The sequence below is a fragment of the Thamnophis sirtalis genome, unplaced genomic scaffold (genome assembly GCF_051295495.1).
Source record: "Thamnophis sirtalis isolate CommonGarterSnake01/CBP01778 unplaced genomic scaffold, rThaSir2_p1.2 scaffold_4, whole genome shotgun sequence".
Lineage (NCBI taxonomy): Eukaryota > Metazoa > Chordata > Lepidosauria > Squamata > Natricidae > Thamnophis > Thamnophis sirtalis.
Window position 1 is genome coordinate 39293114 of NW_028261384.1, and position 26948 is coordinate 39320061.

General features: G+C 36.1%; 1 long non-coding RNA gene across 1 annotated transcript in view; it reads right to left on the reverse strand.

The window, feature by feature from the left end:
• Nucleotides 1–26948, reverse strand: part of LOC106545245 (uncharacterized) — a 109145-nt gene that overhangs the window by 73958 nt on the left and 8239 nt on the right. Inside the window, exon 2 of the long non-coding RNA XR_015696241.1 lies at nt 11310–11538. This is a non-coding gene — a long non-coding RNA (uncharacterized LOC106545245). The remainder of the gene's footprint in view (nt 1–11309; nt 11539–26948) is intronic.

Here is a 26948-nt window from a genome sequence, read left to right on the forward strand (position 1 = left end):
ATTATACACTTATTATATAATTATATACATGATAATTAAATAGCTATTACCAAAAACCAGTAATAACTGTCATTGTTAAGAAGACCATTGTAGCACATAAAGCTATCTTAAAATTTTAATTTATTAATAATGTTTATTTGAGAATTTTGGTCATTTTTCTAGAATTTTGAAAAGAAAGATTGAAGGAATTTATATTATCTATTTCTGTCTGCTACTTCTAATAATCTTTGGCAGATTCACTCACCATCTATATATCTTTCCATGAGAAGATGCTCATGAGTAATGAAATTTTCCTGCAATAGTCAATTCTTTCCTGCTTGGGCTCCATATGACAATTTGCTCCAGACAATTCCAGTCAGGGTTCTCAAACCTAGAAAGGAACTATGGATTTATAGCAGCCTAAATCCTTCATATAAGAGGACCCTAAATGTCTTGCTCTGGGAACACAGTTTTTATTCTATCAATCACAGCAGTTTTGCGGACCAGCTGAGAAATTGAGAGGAACCATGTTCTGCTGCTTCTCCACCATTTTTTAGAACCAGTTCCAATCAACTTTGGTGGAGAGAAATTGCACCTCATTGTCTCAAGCATAGGGTGACTTAGGGATTGATACTTCCTTCGTGTTCAATATATACATGAAACTGCAGGGGAAGATTTGGGATTCAGTATCATTAATATGCAGTTGATATCTGGTTGTACAATCATAACTCCTGGCCAGCTAAGTGGTGTTTTCAACATACTGTCTTGTCCCATATCTGGAGGCAGTGTAAATCTAAAGGGGAAGGAACAGGCTGAAGCTCAATCCTACCAAGACAAGTGATTATAGGTATCAGCTCCTTCCCAGTTCTGAAGACTTTCCATCCTTAGTTTTACATGGTATTGCCTTTTTTAGTAATGTATAATGTTGGCAGTGTCTTGGACTTCATCTGGTGTACCACTTTTGCCTATTTTGGGATTAAGAGGCCCTAGACACATCATAGTTTCCTTGTTACAATATATTGGACACAAGATTGCTCTAAAACTAACTGGAAGCTACAGCTGACCCAGAATGCAGCAACATTATTGGCAATACACACATTCTAATATGACCATATGATCTGCTTCGCAAGGGGCACTGCTATCAGGTGTAGACTACCAGGTGCAATTCAAGGTATGAGTTTCCATTTCTAAAGCTCTAAAACATAGGACTGGGTTACCTGTGGACCTGCTGTGGTTTCTGCCCATCAAGTCAGATTAGCCCGATGATGCACTTTGGATGTCCTCAATAAAAGAATGTCACGTATTGGAACTCCAATATTTTCTGTTACACTATTAAAATATAAAGTGTTCAGAATTTTTGGGGGGCTACCATTTAAATTTAAAAAAATAAAAATAGATCATATACTTTTTTTATTGGGAAAGTCACTAAAAATTCAAAGCTGAACCAACTTTTATAAAGGGAGTGAAACAATCAGTTGAATGGGGGCGGGAGGGGGACTTCACATAGGCCTTAAAGAGGTTTGTTTGGTTCAAGAGAGCCTGGACTATTTGGTAAAGAAGCTGCAAGCACTTGAGTACAGGTTGTCTTACAGTAACAATTGAGCCCCAAATTTCTATTGCTAAGTGAGATATTTGTTAAGTGAGTTTTGCCCCCATTTTATGATCTTTCTTGCCACAATTGTTAAGTGAGTCACTGCAGTTGTTAAATTAGTAACAATGCTGTAAAATGAATCTGACTTTCCCACTGATTTTGCTTGTCGCAAAAGGGGTTCAGTTGAATCGAGGATACTTGCAAGCTTCATAAATATGAGTCAGTTGCCCAGCATCTGAATGAAGATCACGTGACCAAGGGGATGCTGCAACAGTTGTGTAAAATTAGTCATAAATTATTTTTTCCAGTGTTGTTAATGCTCTAAAATGTCACTAAATGAACAGTTGTAAGTCAAGGACTACTTGTAAAGATTTAGTAGAAAGAAGGGCAAGATCCTAAGGCAAGAAGAACCATAGTAACTGATAAGGAGGAATACTCAGCTAAGATAGACTAAGAAAAATAGCGTATACTATTTTTCTGTTAGGATAAATCAGAATTTAACTAAATCAATTAAATAAATTATAAAATATATTATTAAGTATTTATAATAAATAATGTGTCATTATTGACTGCAAATTCAAAATGATTCAGAAATCTGGGAGTTGAAGTCCACAAGACATAAAAGGGCCATAGTTCCCTACCCTGGGTTAAATGACAGTATTAAACATAGTCTAATAAAAATTAGGAATGGACATTGAGCTGTTTGGAGACTCTAGGAGAAAAGTGCAATTATTGTGTAGAGGTACTGCTCAAGTTACATTTGTAATAAGAGCCTTCCCATGACCGCCATCCCTACTCTCTGCAGTGCAATTATTAAATGAATACATGGATTGCTAAGTGAAATTCAATGGTGGGGGAGATCCATAGAGTCCTCATGCAGGTACAACAGAGGTGGGTTGCTCCCAGTTCTTCCTGGTTCGGCCAAACCAGTATTGGAATTCAGGTCTGGTTTGAAGAACCGGCAGCAACCCAAGCCTGCCATGCCCCTGAACCAATACTCTCTCCGTCACTGGGCCACCGCTATTTTGTTTTTTAGTGACTGTATGGACACAGTTCACTGTAAATTATTCTGTGAAGAACAATTTTGCATTGAACAGCACAAGTGCACGTGTTGCGAACTGGTAGTAAAACCAACAGCAACCCACCCCTGAGGTACAAGCCCATCTGCCTCAGGCTTCTCAAGTTCTCCCCCATGCTAAACTGATAAAAAGTGTTTGTGCATACCCCAAATCTACTGAATTTGTGAATCAATTCAAAGTAACTTGGTTTGAGATGGCACATTAAATGTATATATCAATTCCATTCAAATATCAAACTTGCATTGGAAGCTGCTGGTCCTTCAAAAGGCTATGTAGGAGTAAGGTGGGCCAAATGAGCAAAGGGCCTGCAGGAAGACTTTGTTTATGTTGTGCTGCAGAATGTGGGGCTGTGCCTGTGGTGGGATTCAAAATCTTTTACTACTGGGTCTGTGGGCGTGGCTTGGTGGGTGTGGCATGGGTTAATGGGCATGGCAGGGGAAAGTTACTGCAAAATGCCCATTTCCTCCAATTAGCTGGGACTCCAGAGGCAGAAAATAGATGGGGGTGGGGCCAGTCAGAGGTGGTATTTACTGGTTCTCCGAACTACTCAAAATTTCTGCTACCAGTTCTCCAGAACTGGTCAGAACCTGCTGAATATCACCTCTGGGCTGTGCCTCCAGGAAGCCCTTGTGTTGCTGTTTCTTCCAGTTCTGCATCCACTGCAAACAGTGTCTGCTGCATAATTACTACCTTCATCCAGGAAACTTCCGTCATCTCCTTCCCTGCCTTGCCAAGCGATGGAGTACACTGCACCTTGCCAGCTAATCCCATTATTATCTTCACAGTCTGTGGGCTATTGCTTCTTGCTCTGGCACTGGAGGTGGAAGACATGTCCATGCTGCTGCTCTGCCTTCTCTGCCAGTTCCATCCCACTGCCTCCTTTCCTTCTTAGCCAGATCTCAGAAACTTCCTTTGGCAGATGAGCTCCACCACTCTGGCATGTTAACCATATTCCAGATCTCACTAAGTGGTGCAGTCATATCATGTTCTGTTTAAAGACTGCTTGATTTAGCAACAGAAATTCCAGTCCAAATTTGGAGTGTAATCAATTACTATCTGTAATATACAAGACTGAAATAATTAGGCAAAACAATATTTAAATATACAATCATGCAATGATAGCATATGCTAGGAGCCAAGGTGGCGCAGTGGTTAAATGCAGCACTGCAGGCTACTGCTAGATCAGCAGGTCAGCGGTTCAAATCTCACCGGCTCAGGGTTGACTCAGCCTTCCATCCTTCCGAGGTGGGTAAAATGAGGACCCAGATTGTTGGGGGCAATATGCTGACTCTCTGTAAACCGCTTAGAGAGGCCTGAAAGGCCTATGAAGCGGTATATAAGTCTACTGCTATTGCTATTGCTTTCAGTACAAAATGGATTCATCCATTATGTCCCAGTTTAGCACATAAGTGCAAAACCTTATCTTATAGCACTTCTGTAGTGAGGTTTTTTTAAGGAAAAAAGAGAACATTTAGATTCTCAGATAAATACAAAGTACAATTTGAAAATATATTTTTTTCTGGTCTCATTTTAATTATGAATTGATATCTTCATCAGCCTTGTCAAAAACGAAGAAAAGTTTGCAGCTACTAGAATGATTTTGTTTAGCTTGGAAAAACTTGTAAACACTCTTATAGAAATGGTATTCAGAGGAAATGACTTTGGCAAGAGGAAAGAAATTAGTACCCTCGGCCAGGCTCTGGAATTCTATAGAGGCTAGATTACTTACTTTACTTTCACATTTTCCACTGATATTTAATACAGCTAAATAATACAACTTGTACATTACTCAAATTTCACACTGCACAAACAATTTTTGGAGCTGCATTTTCCCCTTTAATGATATATCTTGATTCTGCACTATTAAATAAAAAGCCTTAATAGAACAAAACTGAACAACCATTTATGTTAGATATACCATGATGTTTAAACCATGCCAAATTTAGACATTAGATCTAACCAAAAATGGAGATCTAACTTCATTATATTTATGCATTTATAGTGTTATAATAATTAAACATCTAGCTTCAAAAAGTCAAATGTGAAATATGTAAAAAATATAAAATTAATGACGGTCCTTTGCATTTCTCAAAAAATTCATTTCCTTCCTTCCTAGCTTCCTTCTCCCATATATGCACCTAAATTAGAAAGCATTCATATCAATAAGTTAATTCTAAAGGATACCAAATGAAGCTGTACCCTAAGAGTACTACCTATTCCAGGCATGTCAAACTTAAGGCCCATGGGCCAAATCCAGCCCACAAGGTGCTTAGATCTGGCCTGCGGGGCCACCCTGGAAACAGCAAAGGACCAGCCCACAGTGCAAAAATAGGGTCTGGAGAGTTGCACACTCACCCTTGAGCTCCATTTTTACTGGCAGAGGGCTGCAAGAGGCTGTTTCACTCCAAAAACACCCGGGGGTATTGTGTGTGGCTCCCAAGGCCCATTTTTGCTGGCAGAGGGCTACAGGAGGCCATCACTGCCAAAAATAGAGGGGGTGTTGTACAGAGCCTCTCTGAGCTCTGTTTTCACTGGCAAAAAGCTAGCAAAACATACTAAAAGCAAAACAAAACATAACACAAGGAAAAATGTTTCTCCTTTTGCATTTGAGTGTCCAAGAAGGGACAGGAAAGGAGAAAGGGAAAGAAAAAGAAAAAGAAGGAAAAATGGGAAGAGAGCAAGGAAGAAAAAGAAGGAAAGGAGAAGGAAGAAGAAAAAAAAATGAAGAGGGAAGGAAAAAGAAAAGGAAGGTAGGTAGGTTGGTTTAGCATCTTTAGAACTTGGTCAGCAGCAGCCCTGCTGCCTTGTCACCATCCCCTTGTCTCCTCCTCCTGACCTCTCCTGGTGGTCTCCAACCCTATCACTGAGGATACTTTGGTGACAAAGCTGGGTCTCCTTGCATGGAGAGGGAGTGGGCCTCCCTGACCCACACACTTTGCCCTCCCACACACATCATGAGCAACCTGGCCAAGGCATGAACAGCAACAGCAGCCTTGAGGAAGAGATAAGCACAGCTGGGGACTTCCTCAGGGAAACTGGACTGGGCTGGCTTGGACTGTAGGGTTCTGGTGCCCTGGAAGTTGAGAGTCAGGCTAGATGCTTGCCCTCCACTGCCTAGGGCTCTGGACAGCCTGTGCCGCTGTCTGTGAGTTCTCCTTGTGGCCTGAGAGGAGAGTGAGTTGCCTCTGGAAGATCAGGGTTTGGTGTGCTCCCAGGTCTTGCCTTTCTCCAATGGATCCCCCAGCCCCACCCAGGCCACCACAGGCGCTCCCAACACAAGTGATGTAACCTAACCTGGCCACGCCCCCAAGCCCCCAAGGTCAAGACACCCTGACTATTCAAATGACAAAGCAACATATAAATTCCATATAAAGCTTATGTGCATATACCTAATTTGCGTTTGTTGCAGTGCCCTTTCCTCAATCATTCTGATGTTTTTCTCTCTGCAGGAGTAAAATTATCTCAGGAATATACATACTGTACTAATGTGTTTAAATACGAAGGAGTTAATAGCCACAGTGTGAACAGAATACAGCATATAGAATCACTACAATAAATAAAAACAAAAAGTTTTTAAGTGTGTGGCGTCACAGAAAATGAAGTTTACAAGATATTTCACCTTCCTGTCTTTTTAAAGCACAAGTTGAATGTGGAATTATTTTCTTTTGAAACTTACTGGATAAGTATGATTATGATTACTGAAAAATGTTATGCAGAACTGGAAATTCTAATTGGATTTTTTTTCTCACATTGTATAAGCTGGACCAGCCATAATGATGATACAAGAAAGAATGTGAGGTTATGGTTACACCATTTTTTTCCTTTTGTGTCTGACGATTAGAAGATGAATGAAAGGAATTCACACCCAGTATTGTTCAAGAATCTCCTGAGAACAACATGATAATTTGAGAGAGGAGAGAGCTGGAAGGCTGAAATTATAACTTGTTTGGAGAAATTCTATTACTGATAGTGTCTTTATTCCTCATTATAAAACTATAGCGCCTACTCCCCTAATCACCACAGTATGCCTAACTCTGAATGTTTGTGCATGTACATTGTATTGAATTATATATCAACAATCATTTAACATATTCACAAAAAAAATAATTTTTAGGAAAGGAGAAAATACTGTAATTCCAGACATAAAAGATTGGATTTCAGAGATGTGTGATTTAGTCATTTTACACAAAATTACATATCTGATTAATCAGAAAATCACATTAGCTGTCTCTTTGGAGATAATTTTTGAGCAGACTTGGTCAGCATTAAAAACTTAGCTTTTATTTTTAAAAAATATTTACAAAAGTAGATGAACTTGGGATATAGTTGGAATTGGTAATTTATTCTTCTACAGGTGGATACCCCTTCTCGCTGGGGAAGGGCTTGTGTATTCTGTTATGGTTGAAAACTATGCTGGAGGTATACCAGCAGAAAGTATACTAGAAGGGTCACCCAAATTAGATAGGTCCCAACTGAGGAACCAAACTAAGAGTATTCACAAAACCATTAACCATGATGAGAGAACAGAAAAATAATCCCATACCTGATCATCACCAAGGTTAACAAGCACTGTGGCAATTGCTGTCCCTGGGCAGCTGTTAAAAAGTGAGTTATAAGGTTAGAGAAAGACCTGGCAACCTATTCTGCAAAAAAACTTACCAAGAAAATTCTATGGAAAGGATTACAAATGTGTTAGGTAGGGTGCTTAATGATAGAACAACAACTGAGGCAACCAGTGCTGTTAAGGAAATGTCTATGTTGTAAGAGAGATATATTGGATGGCCACATGGAATGTCGGAGGAATGAGTCAGGGTAAATTAGATATTGTCAAATGAGAGATGATCAGGTTGGAAATCGATCTCCTTGATATCAATGAGAGTATCTGGGCGCAGGTATAACTCTAAATATCGGCCAAGGCGGGCGAAGTGAGATAGGGTAGGATGGGGTGGGCATGGCCAGCAAATGGTGCAATTAGCCAGTTCTCCGAACTATGCAAAATCTTAACAATTGGTTCACCTGAACCAGTCCAAACCGGCAAAGCCCACCTCTGGAGACTACTCGATTTATATTATGACTAGAATACTGGAATTCCCTACCTTAAATGTGCCTGATATTATGTTGCACTATAGCCATACATGGACAGGTAATCCATGAAGTACTTCCATCGAAACATCTCCATATATTTCCACAACAAAAAATGGGCCTCAACTTGTAATATTTCCAAGATTATAAATCACATGGCCCCAAACCTTTTGAATTGTGAAGTTTATAGGGGATGTCAATGTGAGAAGCCCTTTATTTCATTTCAGTTTGAAAATCTCACATCATCTATATTCTGAAGAGGGCTATTGTTCCATCACTTCTGTCCATGTAATTTTGCTTTCAGCATGATTAAGCAGAGAAAACACATATCACAACACTTTTATCCACATAATGCTACATCTGTATTATACTTCTAAGGTTGCATTTCTATTTTGCCATTATGTTTTGGAAACAATATCGATGTATAGAAATGACTTGAGGCGAATTCTATATTTTGCAGTTTTACAGTAATCGTTTTATTCATATAATGAAAACAATGTCATTATTTTCCTTTTGAGAAAATAAAGGCAGTGGAGATGATGATGATGATAATGATATAATCTAGTTATATATCCTTATCCTAAAAAAACAATAGTTTTGAACAAAACATAGATACTGCAATTAACATGAGCAAACTTTCATAGCAATTTCTCCAGCTATATAGTTATTAAAATTATCTGAATATATTAGAAATATAAATACTAATAAGGTAATGATTTCAGTAAAACCTATGCCTTCATCATGTGTCTTTTTACTTGAAGTGTCAATTTTTTGTAAATCCACCATCTTTTCTTTAATATACTGCAAATGGGTATGAGATGCATCACATGCTTTCATATGCTATAGTTTATTAACTATAATGGGTAGGATCATAGAATACCATATTATGAACTTAGCAGGTGTTTGGATCTTATGGTTGAAATAAACTGAATTTATTCCTACGTGCATAAATATTGGGATTAGAGCCATAAAGTTACTACTATCTTAGTTGGAATCAGAATGAAATTCTATACTTCAGCAGAATTGCTCCTTTTGTTATTATTACAATGTGCTCACAATCTGAAGAGAGATCTAGGAATTATTTAAGAAACCTCATTTTTTTCTTCAGAGAAAACCTGATAGCCACCAAAGAAGTAAACACCGTTTTATACAATACAAAAATCCAGGTCAAGTAAATGAAATGTAAAATTTATTCTATGCTATTATTCAAAGCTTAGGCTTAATTTAAGAAACAATCTTTTAAATTTATTTTTATTTCATTTAGTGTATGCAATTTAATTAAAGCTATTTAATTAAACAGACTACAGTAATATTGGCATCCTTTTTGTCTGACATGCTAGAATTCCAAAGTGCTAAAGTCCTCCACGGTAAATGATCACTTTTTAGACTTAGTGTTAAGATGTGTTTGAATACTTTTCAATTGAAGTGTTTTCAGACAGTTAATATGACTCATAGGCTTGCTTGAGAAGGAGTTTAGTGCTCTGATAAAACCTGCTTTTTAAACTTCTTCAGAAGAGGTCAAAGACCAGGAAATGCTCTCTCTATAATTCTCATTTTCAAGTGAATTGGCCATGGCAACTGCATGAAGAATGTTAAGTGTGAATTTCATTATGTTCTAAAAACCTTTAACTTAGCATTATAATGACTCAGATTACAACAGAAGCCAACTGCAACTATTTTCAGCAGGCAGTGTAGTTTAATTTATAATTTAATAAAGTAGCATTTTAACTTAAGTGGTTACCTTCAAAAACAGAGAATGGAAATGTTTTATTTGATAGTTACTAAATGCATCCTTTTCCATGTTACCTGGAAAAAAATTCTGTGCTTGCTGACAGGTTAAATGTATAGTATACACAGAAAGCCACTATTTGTCTTTGTCAGACCACAGCAGCCTCCACAGCTTTTTATTATTTTAAACCTTCTTCATTGTCTTATAAACACTATAATTACATGCTAAAAATCTTATGGAAAACCAAACTCAATAAATCCCCATAATGAACAAAATATTTTAATGTTGCTCAACAAGTGACCTACGTAGTCCAACATGATAAAGCTTTTCTTTACCAGCAATAGGTCTACTTTGTTTTTTCTTTCTCTGCCAACTCTCCTATAAATCAATGCTATCTGTTAGAATAAGATTATCTTCCAGAATATGTAATCATATCCATTTTACACAACATAATTATTGTCTCCCTTCGCTTCTCTCCACTTAGGTCCAGTATCATCAGCATATAACATTCTTGGCAGCAGCCATGACTACAGCCAAACTTACTGCTGACACTTGCCAGTTTTATTTTAAATGATCTTTGCTTTATTACTTATTTACTGGCAGAATAATCTTGACATTGCTGACATCTGTGGCCTGCTGACATCATAAATAAACATCTGTCCTGTGTAGGAGGGAATCCATAGGCAATCCATGATACCTCTTTTAAATGAGGGTTTATTCATGATACATTGAAAAGCAAACTATGCTTAGATTTAATACTGCTTACTGAATATGTACATAAGTCTTTTTGTTGGTTGCTTTTACACGTGATAGTGTGCCAGAGAACCCAAAATCTGCAGGTGTGAGCACTGTGTAGACACACACACACACACACACACACACACACACACACAGAGCAATACTAATAATATTTATTATAATTAATTACTAAATCAGTCGGAATTCTGCCAAACCTATTTTCAGAACCAACTATTATTCACTTATGCATTTCCCTTTTCACAGACAACACACACATAAACACACCCATACATAAAGAAAGGGCATAGGGAACAAATCATCTGATCCAAAATATAAACCTAAGATTATATCTTCTTGAATGTTGACATCATTTCAGAATAATCTGTAAAACATTTTGCACAGAGAGTACAAATGCTTACAAAAATGGTCAAATCAGGTCTCCTCCACCAAAAAAATAGAGAGGCCATTTGGAAATAGTACATTTCAGCAAAGGGATTGCAAAACAACAACAACCCCAAATCTATGTGTCAGCAGAAAAGGAATCTGTTGCCTGGCTAATATTAAGACAGTTGTCTGCATACTACTACTGCACACTGCTAAGATGATTCAAGTGCAGTAAAGTGCAATAAAGAAGTAAAAGGTGAACAGCTAAAGACAGAAACATGAATGTATAAATTAAGACAGTATGGTTAGGTGGAGGGGGAAAAAAAGAGAGAGACAGCCGATATAAATAATGAGCCTTGAACCAAAATGAGAGAATTCAACAAAAGACCTTTCAACGGGTCAGGAGCTCTCCAAATTTATAGCCTGTCATTATGTCATAGATAAGCTGAACTATAATAGCATTATAAACTGCTTTAGCCTTACAGTTTTACCTCTTTATTTCAAATATGTTTATAATGCTTCTTGTTTCAGATCTGTCTGTCTCTAAGAGTAGAAAACAACCTGATGGCATTTAATAACCAATAAAATAATTACAATTAAATCAGTTAGTTTAAACAATTATTTTAACCAGGTTACTTGAACTGTGTGAAATTAGTTTCATTATAGTCAGCACCTTGCACCAGAAATACCCATCAGATAAAATAGTGAAATGCCCTCCCAATCCTACCTTTCTAGAAGCAGCAAGTTGAGAGAACTATGAAAGATGAGTATGAACAGATTGTGAAGTGATATGGAAAATTATTGCCCTGTGGCAATAATTAGTCCAATTATTTGGTTCTTCATCTAGCAATCAAGGTGTGTATTCATGGAAATGTGAAGAAATATATCTTCAATCTCTCACCTATCCACCAAGTCCTGCTGTGCTGCCTGATCAGGATAGGAATGGGAGTCATATCCTACGAAGGATGAACAGAGAACATCAGGATTGTATGCCAGGAAAGTATATCACAAGCAAGATCACTTAAGGCAATGGTCCTCAACCTATGGTCCACAGACCCTGTAGGGCAGTGATGGGCAACCTTTTTGGCGTGGTGTGTCAAAAATCGGCAAAAAATCAAGCATAACTTGCGTTGTGTGTCACTTCGACAAAAACATAATTTTGCGCAATTTATAGTTTAAACTACAAAAATGTATAATTGCAATATATAATTGTATTTAATAAACCAAAAACAAATTATTTAACATACCTGCTTAGTAACTTCTTTGTTCATCAGTCGATTTCGTATGTTGCCTTTGATATTATTGAACTTGTTTGGGGTGCCGTGAACCAGGGCTGTGGAGTCGGCTGCTTCCAGCTCCACGTCCTCATCAACATGCCGCTCCAGCCCGCCCCAAGAGAACTCAGATATTCTCTTAATAATTGCATCTTTATTCTGCATATCGTGAAATAGAACTGGCGCACATCTTAGGAGAGTTTCTTTAATAAATTCTCCCTCATTAAGCGCTTTTGCATGCTGAGCTATGGAGTGAGCAATGCTCAAACTTGCAGAGTTTAAATTTGTAGAGCCTTTCATAAATAAACAGCGCACTGTTCCCGCGCTCCTCTCCTGCGGGTCCTCCCTCGCCGCGCTGATGACGTGTGTGCGCACGGCACGCACGCCTTACCAGCAGCCCCTGCGCTCAGAAAGGGGCGGCGGCGATACAGTAAGTGAGTGTGGGAGGGAGAGATCACATGTCCCCCCCCCGTTCCTCCAGCACAGATTCTTTCATCCTCGGCGGCCGTGCAGGAGCCGAGGATGAATCGCATGAAATCCTGTGCGTGTCACCCCAAATGGCTACGCGTGTCAGCACTGACACGCGTGTCATAGGTTCGCCATCACTGCTGTAGGGGATGTCATCACAAGGGATCTGTGAAGGCTTGAAAAAATATAATGATTTAAATATTAAGTTAAGTCTTGGGGGCAACAAAATATATTTAAACAGGGTCCGTAGTGAAGAAAAGATTGAGAACCACTAACTTAAGGTATGAAGATCATCCCAGTTGCCCAGCTAAAGCAAAAATACATTTATATTGCGAAAGTGATGCTGGAGAATGCCAGAGGTCAATTACTTCAGTGACAATGGCAAACTGTACTATCATACTATAGAGAAGAAGGCAATACAAGTAGCCTTGACTTCCAACCATTCAGTTAGTGATTGTTTTAAATTACAAAACTATTGAAAAAGGTGCCTTATAATCAGTCCTCTCACTACAATTAGGTAAACATTTGCATAATCACATGATAAAAATGTAGGCACTTAGCCATTGGAAGGTATTTATGGTATTTGCATGTCCTGGAATCACATGATCACTATTTGTGACCTTCCCAGCTGGCTTCCAACAATCAAATAAGGAAGCTGGATTCGCTTAACAAGAGGATGATTCACTGAAGAGATGAGGCAAAAAAGGTTATAAAATTCAGTGCAACTCAATTAACAACTATCTTACTTAGCAATGGAAATTATGGTCTTAGTTGTGTTCATAAGTTGAGGACTATCCGTAGTAAATTATTTCTGTATTTTACCAAGAAAACCATATGGACAAAACAATATATTAACCATTTGTGTATTAAGGAGATTATCCATTTATAGGCAGCCACTCTTATTCATTTCCAATAGACTACATGACAAATAACATTAAATTCAAGAAGAAATTAAAGTTACGCAAAAAGTTTTTGATTTTGTAACATGTTAATTTTACCTTGTGCTTCATCCTTGCTGGTAACAAATAATTCAGTCTTTATTACAGTCATAAAAAATCTGTATTACATCTAATCTGATAACAACAATTTCAGATACAGGCCTTCAATTTGTAGCCACAATTGAGCCCAAATTTCTGTTTCTAAGTAAGGCATGCTAAATTTGGCCAAATGTTATATTGTATTGTCACAGTTGTTAATTGAGTCACTGAAGTTATTAAATTCATAACATGGTTATTAAGTGAAGCTGGCTTCCTCATTAACTTTGCTTGTCAGAAGGTTGTAAAAGGTAATCACATGATTCTAAGATACTGCAACTGCATCTGAATATTTATCACATGAGCACGGGGATGAATAGTCGTAAGTGTGAAATATAGTAATATTGTCATATTTTTCAAAGCTGTTGTAATTTTGAGTAGCCACTAAACAAACTGTTCTAAGTCAAGGACTTCCTGTACATTTTGTTTATATGTTAATAGGTGTTTCGATCATGTAAGTTAATAAACATAAGGAGCTTTTCTTAAATAGTTCCTGATGGAAAATTATGGGAAATATAGTCCAAAATAAGATTGCAAATGTTTCACATAAATTAACTATTGCTAGCACAAGTGGAAACTGAATAAGTTGGAAAATATAAAGAGGATCCCATTTTTTAAGTTTTTATCTTTTGTAATCGACTTCAACTCTTGCCAATATCTAATGTCAGGTTTTCAATGGAATATTGTTGTTTTAGCAGATTCTTATATAGATTAAAAGTACCAAGTATCATAAAATCTTTGCCAAAGTTGCAATTTGTATTCTTTGATTAGTAGAAAATATTGCCTTTTCCAAGATGGATAAGGCACTTTAAAAAAAAATCCGTTAACATCTGGAATAATGTTTCTCAATGTAATTTTTTATCCATTCCCCATGCTCAATGCAGGTACAATTTTTGAGAGGCAGTCACATTGCAAAACTTTGGTATATAATTCAGCATCACATCAACATCTTTAACATATAATTTTTTTCCCGTAGATATTCCCAACATTTAAATATTTTCCGATCAATTTATATACATTAGAAAAAAATTCAAATGTTACAGTGACCCTCTTACAGTATGAGTTAATAAGCACAATAAAATCACAATATGAGTTAATAACTCAAATTTATTATTCCATCAAAGAAAAAGTGATGCCCATCCTTTCAAGTACATTCTTTCAGGAATCCAATAAATTCCAAACACAATGAGGTGATGAGGAAAAATTTAATTCAATCCCAATTCTCATGAAAAATTGATACTGTGGGATAATCCCAACCAGAAAATTGCTAATACATCTTCTTCTGAAGCGCTTTTGTGGAAAAAATAAAAGTATTAATTGGTATTTTTACATTATATGTTGTAAAAGGAACTTGGATTGCCAAGAATTGCTGAATAGCAATATGCTCAATTAAAACGTCTTTCATGTCTTTACAATTTGGACCCAGTGCATGGTCAATACTGAACACACACACACCGATATGACTATAAAATATATTATTGGAAAAGATGTTAAATTAATTAAATCTACATTTAATTTTTACGTGCATTTTGGAAAGTATTATTAAGTTTTAGTAAGCTAAGAAAGGGAACATCTGTAAGAAACTTATAGTAAAAAAAAACCTAGAATATCCTGTTTGGAAAAATTTGATGGAATAACATTTTTTTTAAAAAAATTAATTCAACAAAATAATGTTTTTCATATTTTCTCTACCCGAGAGGATATGTAGCAACAGATGGATTTCAGTCACTTGAATGTTGGAATGTAATATATCTAAGCAAATGTCAACTCATTATCTTAGATTTATTCTACAGCCGCAGTTTGGGGTTCATTTTTATAATGATGGCAGTTACTGGGAATAAAAATAAGGACAAAGCACATTAATCTATTATTAAATTATATACCAAAAAAGTGGTAGGATTTATCATGCATAGTGTGTAATAGTGGTTTTACTTCTGATGAAAAGTTTCTGCTACAACTGATCGAAAGCTATAGATATATATAGATATATATTCACTTTCTACATATGGCCCAGCTTACTATTGAAGCTGGAGAAAGTCCAAAATAATCATAATGAAGAGTAATTTTTGTTTTGCTTGCTTTTTATACATTTATTTCAAAATTTTAAATGTTTCTTTTGTCTTGTTTTGAGCCGCCCAGAGTCCCAATTGGAGTGGGCGGCATACAAATTTTATTAAACTCGAAAATGCATTTCATTGTTTTATTATAGTCTTTTTTTCTTTCTTTCTTAATCTTCTGATTCATGGTTCTATTCTTAATTTTATTTTTTCCTTTTGTTTGGTTTAATACTTTTTTATTCACATATTAAAACATTAAAAATACTTTTTTTATAAAACTGCAGGATGATGGTTCTAACCATACCCCACAACACTACATTCTATGTAAGCTTTCATTTGGGGGGGGGGGGGAACAAAAACAGGAAAATGTTCCAATTCCTTTGTTCACTAAAATAATGCTGCATCCTATGCATACTCATGATGGACAATGCACCAGCCATCAGCACCTCTCTTGTTGCCCCTAGCATCTTGTAATTTGGTGCAAAATGTGATGAATTTTCTCAGCTTCATTTATCTGTAAGTTTGCATACACAATTTCATAAAGCATTTAAAGTACAATACAAGATTGTACTTACAAGATAGTAGCTGTGGCTTCCTGTTTTGTGCAGAAAGAATTTAGAAATTCAAAATCACCCTGCAGATAAATACTTTAAGAGTTTAGGGAAGGCAGAACTACAGCATCAGGCTGTTAAAACTTTACAAGTGATATTATGTATAAATGTACAAAGGCAGAGAAAAGCATACATTGACTTTCAGGACTCCTGGAGGTGGGAACGTAATACAAAACAAGCTTTTCTTTAACCACAACAGCAGTCATCTAACAACATAGCAGCTCACTCAAAAGCTCAGAACTCAACAGTTGATAATCATCTTTCAGCTCAGGTTATTGCATGCAATTTTTCACATTCATTCAGCTTTCTTCATACAGCTCTTAGCAAAGTAACTCTCTTAACAATAAAAGCTTTTGTTGTGGCCCATTACACTGAGAACTAACCACTCCTAAGTATTTTTTTATTGGCTTTTTGGAGTATTTATAGCAGTCTTTGTTCTCTTTGCAAACTTATGCAATTGGGTGTGTAGCAAGGGGGTATGCAATTGAGTATGTTCTGATAAGATCATACATGTAAAGAAGACATTCACAGAGACTTTTAAAGCTTTCTCCTTACTTTCTGCCATATATTTTTGCTCATGATTTTTAGACATCTGAAATCATTTCTCTCTCTTTTTAACTATTTAATATAAAAATATATGTTAGCCAGTTTTATCCTACACAGTTTAGTATAAAACTGATGGGCTGCAGTGCTGCTTCCTGATAAACTGGTTATAGTGTATGGTCTGGTAGAACAGGGAGAAGGTGAAATCCCTTAGCTCCAAATAAATTAATTGAGTTTCTTGTATACAAACCGCATTTTTAAACAAATTTAAAATACTACTTTGTACACTAAATGGGCACATTTATTTAGACTGGAACATGAAAATAGGTTTTTTTAAAAAAAATACACACCTTTAATTTCCTGTCATGCTTATAATTGACTATAAATTGGCAGTGGTCTCGGAGTGAAGATGTGGACTTCCTATCTTGGTTTTATAGTTCCTTTTAATTTATATTCATTTCTTCGTAGATAAACATGATGCTATGCTCTCTTTATTTCAGGTTAGCCAGGTTTATCTGTTGTAACAATAACAAAGATTTTTCTAGTGCATTAGAGATTAGCATCAGTGGTGGGTTACAACCGGTATGCCCTGGCACAGGCATACTGGTGCCTGCTGGGAGCACTGGGTACCGTTCTGGTACGGTGCTCTGGAGGGCCCATCCACCCACCCAAGCTCCTTACCAGTATTTGACCTCTTCAGCGCTTCCGACACATACATGCAGCAATATGGTACCTGCGCGATGCTCTGCCGAGCAGCTGGAGTATCATGAAGGTGTCACGGAGCATCATGTGCATGCGTTCATGTGGTGGACACTGGGTCCCATTGCATCTTACCGGTTGTAATTGGATCCAGAATCCACCACTGATTAGCATATACAGATTTGGATTATTCTCACCATTTAATTTGTTTGTTGTCAGTTCTCATAACATCTCAGATTACATGTTTCATATTTTCCAAATACCTTTCTGTCACTTCCAGTCCTTAGTTAGCATATTGGTTTCTCTAGCAAAGACCACTTCCTGTTATTCTATAAACATCTATAAATACCAGAAGAAACTCGGAAAGAGCTGAAGAATGATTGTTTTATTGACAACTCATTTTTTGAGTTAAATAGTTCTGCTTTCTCCCTGTTACTTGTCACCTTCTTGCTACTTTCTCCCAGCAATGGACCAATTGTTTCCTTGATTTTTTCTTGTTTTCAACATGTTGGAAGAAGCTTTTTTGTTATTTTTTTACTTTTGTTTACTTTGTTCATTGTGAGCCTTAGCTTTCCTCACTCCACTTCACTTCATCTTTGCAGGGCTATTTGCTAATATTCTGCCTTACTTATGAGCCCCTCTTTCCACTTTTTATACTTGTCCTTTTTGTCTTTCAATTTGTCAGAGTTGTTTATGCAGCCATGCTGGTTTCTTTTGAGAACTGTTATTTTTCTTCTTTATTGGTATTGTGCTAGATTGGGCTTTTATAATCTCACTTTTCAAAATTTCCCAAGCTTCTTGGGTTGTTTTCCTCTTGAAGATTATCATCTGTGGAATCTTTCCCTGGTTCTGTCGTTAAAAAGTTCTAATTACCAGGACTAAATGGATTATACTCCAAGTTTCTGAAGGAACTAGCACATGAGATCTCAGAACCACTGAACTATATATTTCAAAGATCCTGGAGAACCAGGGAACTGCCAGAGGACTGGCAAAGAGCTGATGTAGTTCCAGTCTTCAAAAAAGGGGAAAAAATAGATCCAGGAATCTACAAACCTGTCAGCCTTACCTCAATACCAGGGAAGATTCTAGAAAAGATAATCAAGCAATGAATCACCTAGAAGCAAACAAACTAATAACAAAAAACCAACAGATCATGCCAAAGTAATCTTATTGCATTCTTTGAAAAAGTGACAAAATTAGTAGACCAGAGGAATGCTGTTGATATAATCTACTTGGACTTCAGCAAGGCATTTCATAAAGTAGACCGTAACCTACTACTTGATAAAATAGAAAAATGTGGGTTAAACAGTATCACCACCAGATGGATTTGTAACTAGCTGATCCACCACACTTAACATGTAGTCCTCAATGGAACTGCATCTACATCAGTGGTGGATTGCCAATTTTTTTACTACTGGTTCAAGCACTCTGCTGCCCACACTCCTGCATGTGTGTGATGCTTCTGCGCATCCGAATAGGTGGACAGAGCGTCCCACTGCTGCTACTCTGGGTCATCCAATCCAGGCCGAACCAGGAGCAACCCACCTCTGATCTATATGGAGGGAAGTTTGCAGTGAAGTAACCCAAGGCTTTGTTTTAGGCCCAGTACTCTTCAAATCATTAATGATTTGGACGAGGGGATAGATGGAGAACTCATCAAGTTTACAGGTGATACCAAGTTAGCAGGAATACCCAACACTCCAGAAGATAGGCTTAAGATACAGAAACATTTTGACAGACTTGAACATTGGGCGCTATCTAACAAAATGAAATTCACTGGTGAAAAAAATAAGGTTCTACATTTAAGCAAGAAAAATAAAATGCATCCAGTTTTGGTTGACCTGATGTAAAAAAAATGTTGATACTCTAGAAAGCATATAGAGAAGAGCATCAAAGATGATTAGGGGACTGGAGACTAAAACTTATAAAGAACGGTTGCTGGAACTGGGTATGTCTAGGGTGATGAAAAGAAGGACTAAGGGTGACATGTTCCAATATCTCAGGTGCTGCCACAAAGAAGAGGGAGTCAAGCTATTCTTCAAAGCACCTGAGAGTAGGACAAGAAGCAATGGGTGCAAACTAATCAAGGAGAGAAGCAGCTTAGAATTGAGGAGGCTAATCCTAAAAATGAAAGATGGAAGTGAAAAATTGGACTTCTCCTTAACAAAAAGAAAACAAAGATAATGACAACTGCATAAAACCCACAGGTCAGAGTGCAGATTGACAACAAAGCCATCTAAACAGTAAAGGAATTCATCTTCCTGGGTTCTACAATCTACCAAAGTGGTGACCACAGCTCAGAGATCAGAAGGCATATTAGTTTGTAGATTAGTCAATGCAATAATTGTACCAATTGCTACTTATGGCTGTGGAACTTGGATTCTGAAAAAGGCAGATAGGATAAAGGGGGATGCCTTTGAACTTTGTTGCTGGAGGTGATTATTATGTATCCCATGGTCTATAAAAATATCAAAAAAAGGAGTCCTAGACCAAACCGCACCAAAAATATATCACCTGAAGCCAAAATCACCAAACAGAGGCTGTCATTCTTTGGTCATGTCAAGAGAGCTGACTCACTCAAAAAGTCAATCATGCTGAGAGTGATCAGCAGAAAAAGGAGAAGGGACCTCCCTAGAACCCGCTTGCTGGACATTATAAAGGTTGACAGCAGGATGACTATGGGGGATATGAAGGAGATGGTGCAAGACAGAAGGGCATAGAGTGCACTGGTCCATTAAATAGCTGAGGGTTGGACAAGACTGAATGGCTGAAAATGATGACAATCCCAGATCAAAATTATGTCAAGTGTTGAAAGCCACAATTTCTACCCAGCATAGATGGCATTTGCTCTTCTCTATCAGGATTCATTGAGCTACCCTTGATACAGAATTCCTTTTGTATCTGCTTCTTGCAATAACTATTTTCAATGCACTTACTGTTCTCATTGCTCTTCCTATCACCTTGGCTGCTATTGATATAATTCCTCTGATGAAGCAGAACACAGAAACTTGTTGCTTTTACATCTCTTTAAAAAAGAGTAGACATTTTTAGGTAAAAGACACTCCTGTGTTCATTGTTTATTCCAACTAACTGTGCACATTCCAACGAATTGTAGCATTTGTAGGATTGTAACTCAACTTTATGGTTTCATAAAGGCCTGTGAATTAACCAATATTATCTAGTTGTTTCAATATGGCTAAGGATATCACCATCACTATATTCTTTCTGTAGACATTGTAGTGTATCGGATTCTAAAACAGAGTCTGCAAATGGATCCTTAACATTTTGAGTTCAGGATCATGATAGAGTGTAAAAAAAAGCAAAAGATCAACTTTTTATTTTAGTTATGTTAAGAATCTAAATAATGAATTTGGTTTTTATGCTATGCTTAATTAAGCAAATGTTTTATTTATTCTTTTGCCATTTTAAATATCCCCATTATATTTAGTAGGCACTATAGCAATCAATTATGAAGAGGGTGGAAAGATCCCTGTGTAAGAATAATTATGTTTTTGGCTCTGCAGTGAAAGCTTGTGAAGCATAATTCTGTACAAGAGCATTAGCAAAAAGGATAGAAAATAAAATAGTCTTCCTGTTATATGATTCAGCTTATAAAAATATCCTAGAGCATTAGTTATAAGATGACATGAAATCAATTAATCTTAATAGGAAATAACATTTTATGTGCTTAATAATTCCCCTAATTTCACAGGGCAAAACAAATTAAACAAAGGAATGTAAACTTAATAACTGTTCTTACCAAATAAATCGACAGTTTATCATGAAGAAACCTCAGCAACTAATGAAGACTGAAATACAGCCATGAAAATGTTAATTGTATAAACAAGTGAAAATGTTTTATCTTCTTCAAGGGCTGTTGGATTTGGACAGTACAGTCTTGTAATTTCAGGAGTCTAAATTTTACTGTTAGAAAGAAGATTTACTATCACTATATAAGTAATTTAATAAAGAAAAATAAATAAAATAAAAACTTTCTAGTATGAAATCATATGGAAATTTCCTGTGCTGTATAAATGTATATAAATTGATTAGATACATACAGAACATATATCTATTTGGAAAAAGAAATGCACAATGCTCAAGCTGGCTTTAGAAAAGGCTGCAAAATATGAGACATTATTGCTGATGCATGGTGAATAATGGAGATAACCAAAATCATATCAAAAAGAAGTCACCATAGACTTCATTGATTATAGAAAGCACTTCCATTGTGCCAAACACATCAAGCTGAAGAATATTCTCTGAAAAAATGGGAATCCTAGAACACTTTATTATTCTCATGAAAAACGTACATACAGGTCAGGAACCTACAATACAGAACAAGGTGAAATAGATTGGCTGCAGGTTGAAAAAGCAGTGAGACAAGTCTGTAATCTCCCCTTATTGATTCAACTTAAGCTGGGTATAGGTTAAGGAATAACATGAGTATGGTTCTAAAATTGGAGGAAAAAATATCAATAACCTATTCTGTGCTTATCCTAGACTTCAGGACAAAACTTCTTATATTATCACATAAAATTGATCCTAAATATGAGCACTGAAATTACATTTGTGTTCTATCTTGGTAGACCATTTCTACCTCTTTCAAACAGTTTCTTTTCTTTTTTTAGAGTGTAAGTTGCTAGCATAGCAAACATATATCTAGTGCTATTTTGAATGAATACCATACTTTACTTTTACAAAAGAAACACATAATTTTACCCTTTCTCTTTCCAACTTAAAATAATTCTTAAAACTCAGATTGTGAAATACTTATGCAATGTATTCATTAATTAAATTTATTTGCACCCCATCTTGTTTTTAAATCATTCTGAATGCAAATTATTTAAAACAAATAATTTAAAATTGAGCATAGCTTTCAATATACCTATTTATACTGCTCTGTTTTATATCCTCTGATAAAAGAGAAAGTTGGAACAAGCCAGTTATCAAAAGAATTTTTGTTAACTTTTGAGTTTACTAATGGAATTAGTATAATACAGTATAAGCACATCAGTCCAGACCACAACTTTATACACAGGCCTGACTGAATCTACATCACTTTTCTAACATATTTGGCAAAATAATAAAGATTAAAAGAAAGGGATGGGGTGGAGAACCAGATGAAATCACTTGGCAACCACATTTAAAGTGTCCTGTTAATCAGGAAGCAAGAAGAGAAACTTGCATGGTTGCCTGGCAACTACACACATGGCCTTCCTCAATTGCTCCCTCCCCTTTCTTTCCAGTCTCACCAGTTTTGTGCACAGCACCACTGACCTCTCCCTTGAAGTGGGCACAAGAAACTTGTCCCATATTAGAACCTTGCTTTAATAGAGCTCTGAGAGGTAAGCCAGTTGCCTGCCATAGCCAGATCCTACTAATAGGCTTCAGTTTGCTATTATATAAATGATAAATCTAAGTATGAAATTCAAGTCTATGCTTGCATACTTGTATGCATATTTGTATGGAAGTATTAAAAATACTGGGAAGCACAAAGAGGGTTATAGTCAGCCACTGAAATAGATGTTACAAGCAGTTTGTGATTCTTGGAGTTTTCTAAAATAGAGTTGAAATAAAATAGAATTAAGTAGTTGCAATGCAGGAGAATCCATAAATGTAAAAAAGAGTTGTTTAAATATCCCTCCTCAACTAAAAACATGTTTAATAGGAAGAATTTATGAGTGTACAAACATTTAACTCACTCTGATTAAAGGTTTGGTTATTTTTTTGCCAGGAAAATAGCCCATGAGGAAAGGGTAATAACAATTCCTCCTTTAAATGACACTTTCTATGGCCACATTCCATTAAAAACAGCCCTCTTCCTAAAACAGAACTACATATTCTAGGACATTCTACCATCACTCCTGTTCAATAAAAATGTCAAAACAATTCTTGATATTGGACAGTATAAAGCAAAGTAAAAAGCTGTACTTCATTTCAGGTGCTATGAAGTTGCATTAAACTCACAATTACATTATGTTTTCACAAATTAGAAGATAATCTTTTGTATAAATCGAGTGAAAACATTTTTAACTTCTCCAAAGACTCCAGTAGCTTGGGACTATTGTCACGTATTTTTAAAAAACTGTGAACTTTATTGTTGGTAGAAAGGTATACATGTAGCTGCTGTTGTCGTTTTTTACAAAATGGAAGCTATATCAGGGGAATTTAGCTTGATTTCTTTTTCTTAATTACATGTCAATTTTGATGGAAATTTTTGATCATCCTAGATAATAAAGAGTTAAAAAAAGCTGAGGCTAGGTTTTTTTAGAGTAAGTGCTGGAAAGGTGCTGGAAAATGAAAGTGGAGTCTTAAGTGGTCATGTGGCTAGTGCCATTCATCTTGGTAGTGACTATCTGTCAAAAGTGGCAACAGCCCCTTGTTAACAGCCCTGACCTGTACAGTAATGAAGGGAGAGTGCACAGCAAAGTGTCCATTATCATGCAGTTGGGAGCAGTAAATTGGTGCAGTTTGCTTCAATCTTGCAGCAAGTTGAGATGTTAGATAGTGGGGATCAGCAAGAGACAATTTTTTCTTATGATCATTTATGTCAGATCACATTATAGTAGGAACCCAGTCACATTTGTGATTTCAATTAAACAGGTTTCCATGATAAATAGCTACTTTTGGGGAACATGTGTGCTGCTTACTTGTGAATAAGCAAGTAAACTCACCTGCTAATATTTAGACAAGAAAGCAATGATGGGGAAATGGAATGCACCAACATGACAATCATATTGACAAGTACCAAATACCACATTCCCTCACCCATGTACTTTGCAATGCTCTGATCTACTCTGTATCTGCTATGAAACACAAGTGAAATACATGTTTGGGCAAAGTAAATTTCACTGTGTTCAATAGAGCTTTCTCCTAGGTAAATCAGAATAGGTCTGCAGTGTTAATTTCCACTTTAAACATGAAACTATGGGAATTTTACTGTATCAATGTAGTTTTAAGCTAAGACATAGGATAAAGCCATTTAAAAAAAGGAAACATTACGCTTTGCTATATCTGCAATTAACTTCAACAGACATCAATCCTTCCTTTATTTTATTACGTATAGAATGACTTGCAAGGGCAATTTTTTAAATACAACTGATTCATCTTTTTGTTATCATAATGATGTATTCATGTTGTTTTCTTTTTCATTGTTTAGTTTTTATATTATTTTATTTCTGTTTTGTTTATACTCTTTCCATTTCTTTCTTTTTATTGCCATATTTGCCTAGAGTAGCCCATTGCAAGATAGGTGGAAAATAAATTTTTAATAATAAATAAAATAAATAAATAAAATTTGTTAAATAATAAATCAGTTTCTTCCAAATCTGACAAAAAATAATCTCTACAAAATCCAGGAAAGTATCTGAAAGGCACCACAAAAATTTTCCATACTGCAAACTTTTCTTTGATATTCCTGACTAATACATTTTTAATACATCAAGAATAGATCCCCTTAAACTATGCTGTGAGAATGCATCATACTTAGAAACTGTAGAAGTACAAAGAAAAAAGAAAAGGGGTAAAGATCACCTTGATTGTTTCAATGTCCGTGAAATACACTTCTATTTTAAGGCTTTTGGAATTAGTTTTTAACATTTTACAGAATACATACGTACTTGATGCCTAAGGGTGAACCCAGAAGATTTTATATTAAATGGGATATTCATCATTTACATAAAGCATTTCAAGATATGAGTGACTGACAAGAAGCCTGATTGCACATCAATTGATGGAAGTTACAAACCATTTTCAATGACAGCAAACTTGGCTTATTGATTTTCTGTTTGGAGACTATAGACTGGGAGGAGAGATTGTAGTGGAGAGTTACGTCCTCCAGCTAAAATACAGAAAATGGAAAACATAAATGCAAATAAGTATTCCTCCTGAAGCAGAAAAACAACCCAAACACAAATTTGCTGAGTAGCTGGTGTTTTTTTTCTTCCTTCTAATGAACCAGTACTGAATTGCATGCACAACTGGTGTGAGAGCACTACTGGTGTTTGTAAAAGCAGAGCTGGGAGTTCTCTGCATTCCTTAACATGTAGAATTAGAGTTCATCTTGTATAACAATGCAGTGACAACATGTTATATTTTTTCTTCTCCATAAAATCTATTTAAAAGATATTTGCATGTTCTATCTGTCTGTATTTGAAATTCAATATTTATACACTTAAATTACCAGTAGAGCACTGGTTCCTCCTAAAATCTTGCTATGTTGTCTCATAGAGGAAGGAGTTATTCTTGGATGGGATGATTGAAGAACACTAGGAATATTCATGAAGAGTATATACTTCCAGTAGGAGACATAGGAATTAATGCCATCCTAGTTGCAGAGCTAAAGCATGCACAATCAGTCAACTATAATATAGGAAAATATTTGATGGAAAAATGCATAATTTTATACTGAATGGGAGAAGCCAGTAGTAAATAACTACTATATTTTAGCAAGGAAAAACACGGATAGTGATAATGTTGTTGCCAAGGTGGCTTTTAGCTTCAAAAAGAATCCTCACTACATTTTCCTAGAGCCCTGGCTTTAAGTTGATTAAATGTCTGTGGCATAGAAACTTCTGAATAAATATCTTGAATACAAAATCTTTAAGACATGGAAGGAAGATGACTGCCATTCACCATTTGAATCTATATAGTACATGCATATAATGCATAACAATGTTTTGCATTTGCTCTTCATTATCATTATCAATATTTAAAAAGAGAGCCTTTATATGATAAAGGAATATGATATCACTCTGAATTAATTCAAGGCATTTGAGAAATAATCCCATTTGTGAGGTATTGGGATAGCCACACTCCAGGATTCCAGCTCTACTTCAAAGCTTAGGTTTTCATCATTTTAGCTCAGTTTAACATTTTGAACTTTTGAATGGAAAGCAGTGAGCAGATAAGAGAGGCAGGAAGAGAATTGCAAAAGAAAGATATATTATTGCTCTGAACTAGAGAATTATTTTCTTCTTTCTGGATCAATCACAGTCCTTTGGGGAAAATGTTACAAAGAATAAGTCTGAAGCAACTTAATAATTTTATCTGCCCTTTGCATGCCTGTATTTGTCTTCTATCAGCCATAGCATATATAGTGCCACCTATACCCCATGGTTCATATTCAATTAGTGCTAGATGCTTCCAGCTCTACAGTCAGCCAGCAGTGATTCACGAGTGCACCTACAGAATTGAACTATTTGCAGCTCTGCCACTTTCAGCTGCTCTGGCATTTTTTGTCTATCCAAGACTGGAAGGCATTGTCACACTGCTACCCACAACTGCTATCCCTCCCAGAAATCACTTAAACAAGGAACAACTTAGGGATAGACAATTTTTTTAAAATAGAAAGCAAAAAAAGCAAAAAATAGAATATCTCTCTCATCCTGAAAGGATAGCTTCATGATGAAACTGAATGGATTGCATTTGGTGTTTGAAACACTGTTAAAGATATATAAAGGAGTTTCAAATGTAGGCTGGAAATACATCTATAAAGAGGGTACTTTCTATCATCTATCTTGTACTTGTGACAAAGCAAAGAAATATTGGGATCGAATTCTTATCTTAATTTAGAAAATAATTAAAATAAATATAAAACTGAAACCAGAAGTTTTCCTGTTATGTTCGATGAACAAGAGCTTGAGAGAAAATTTGGAACTTTGCTACTATATATGTTG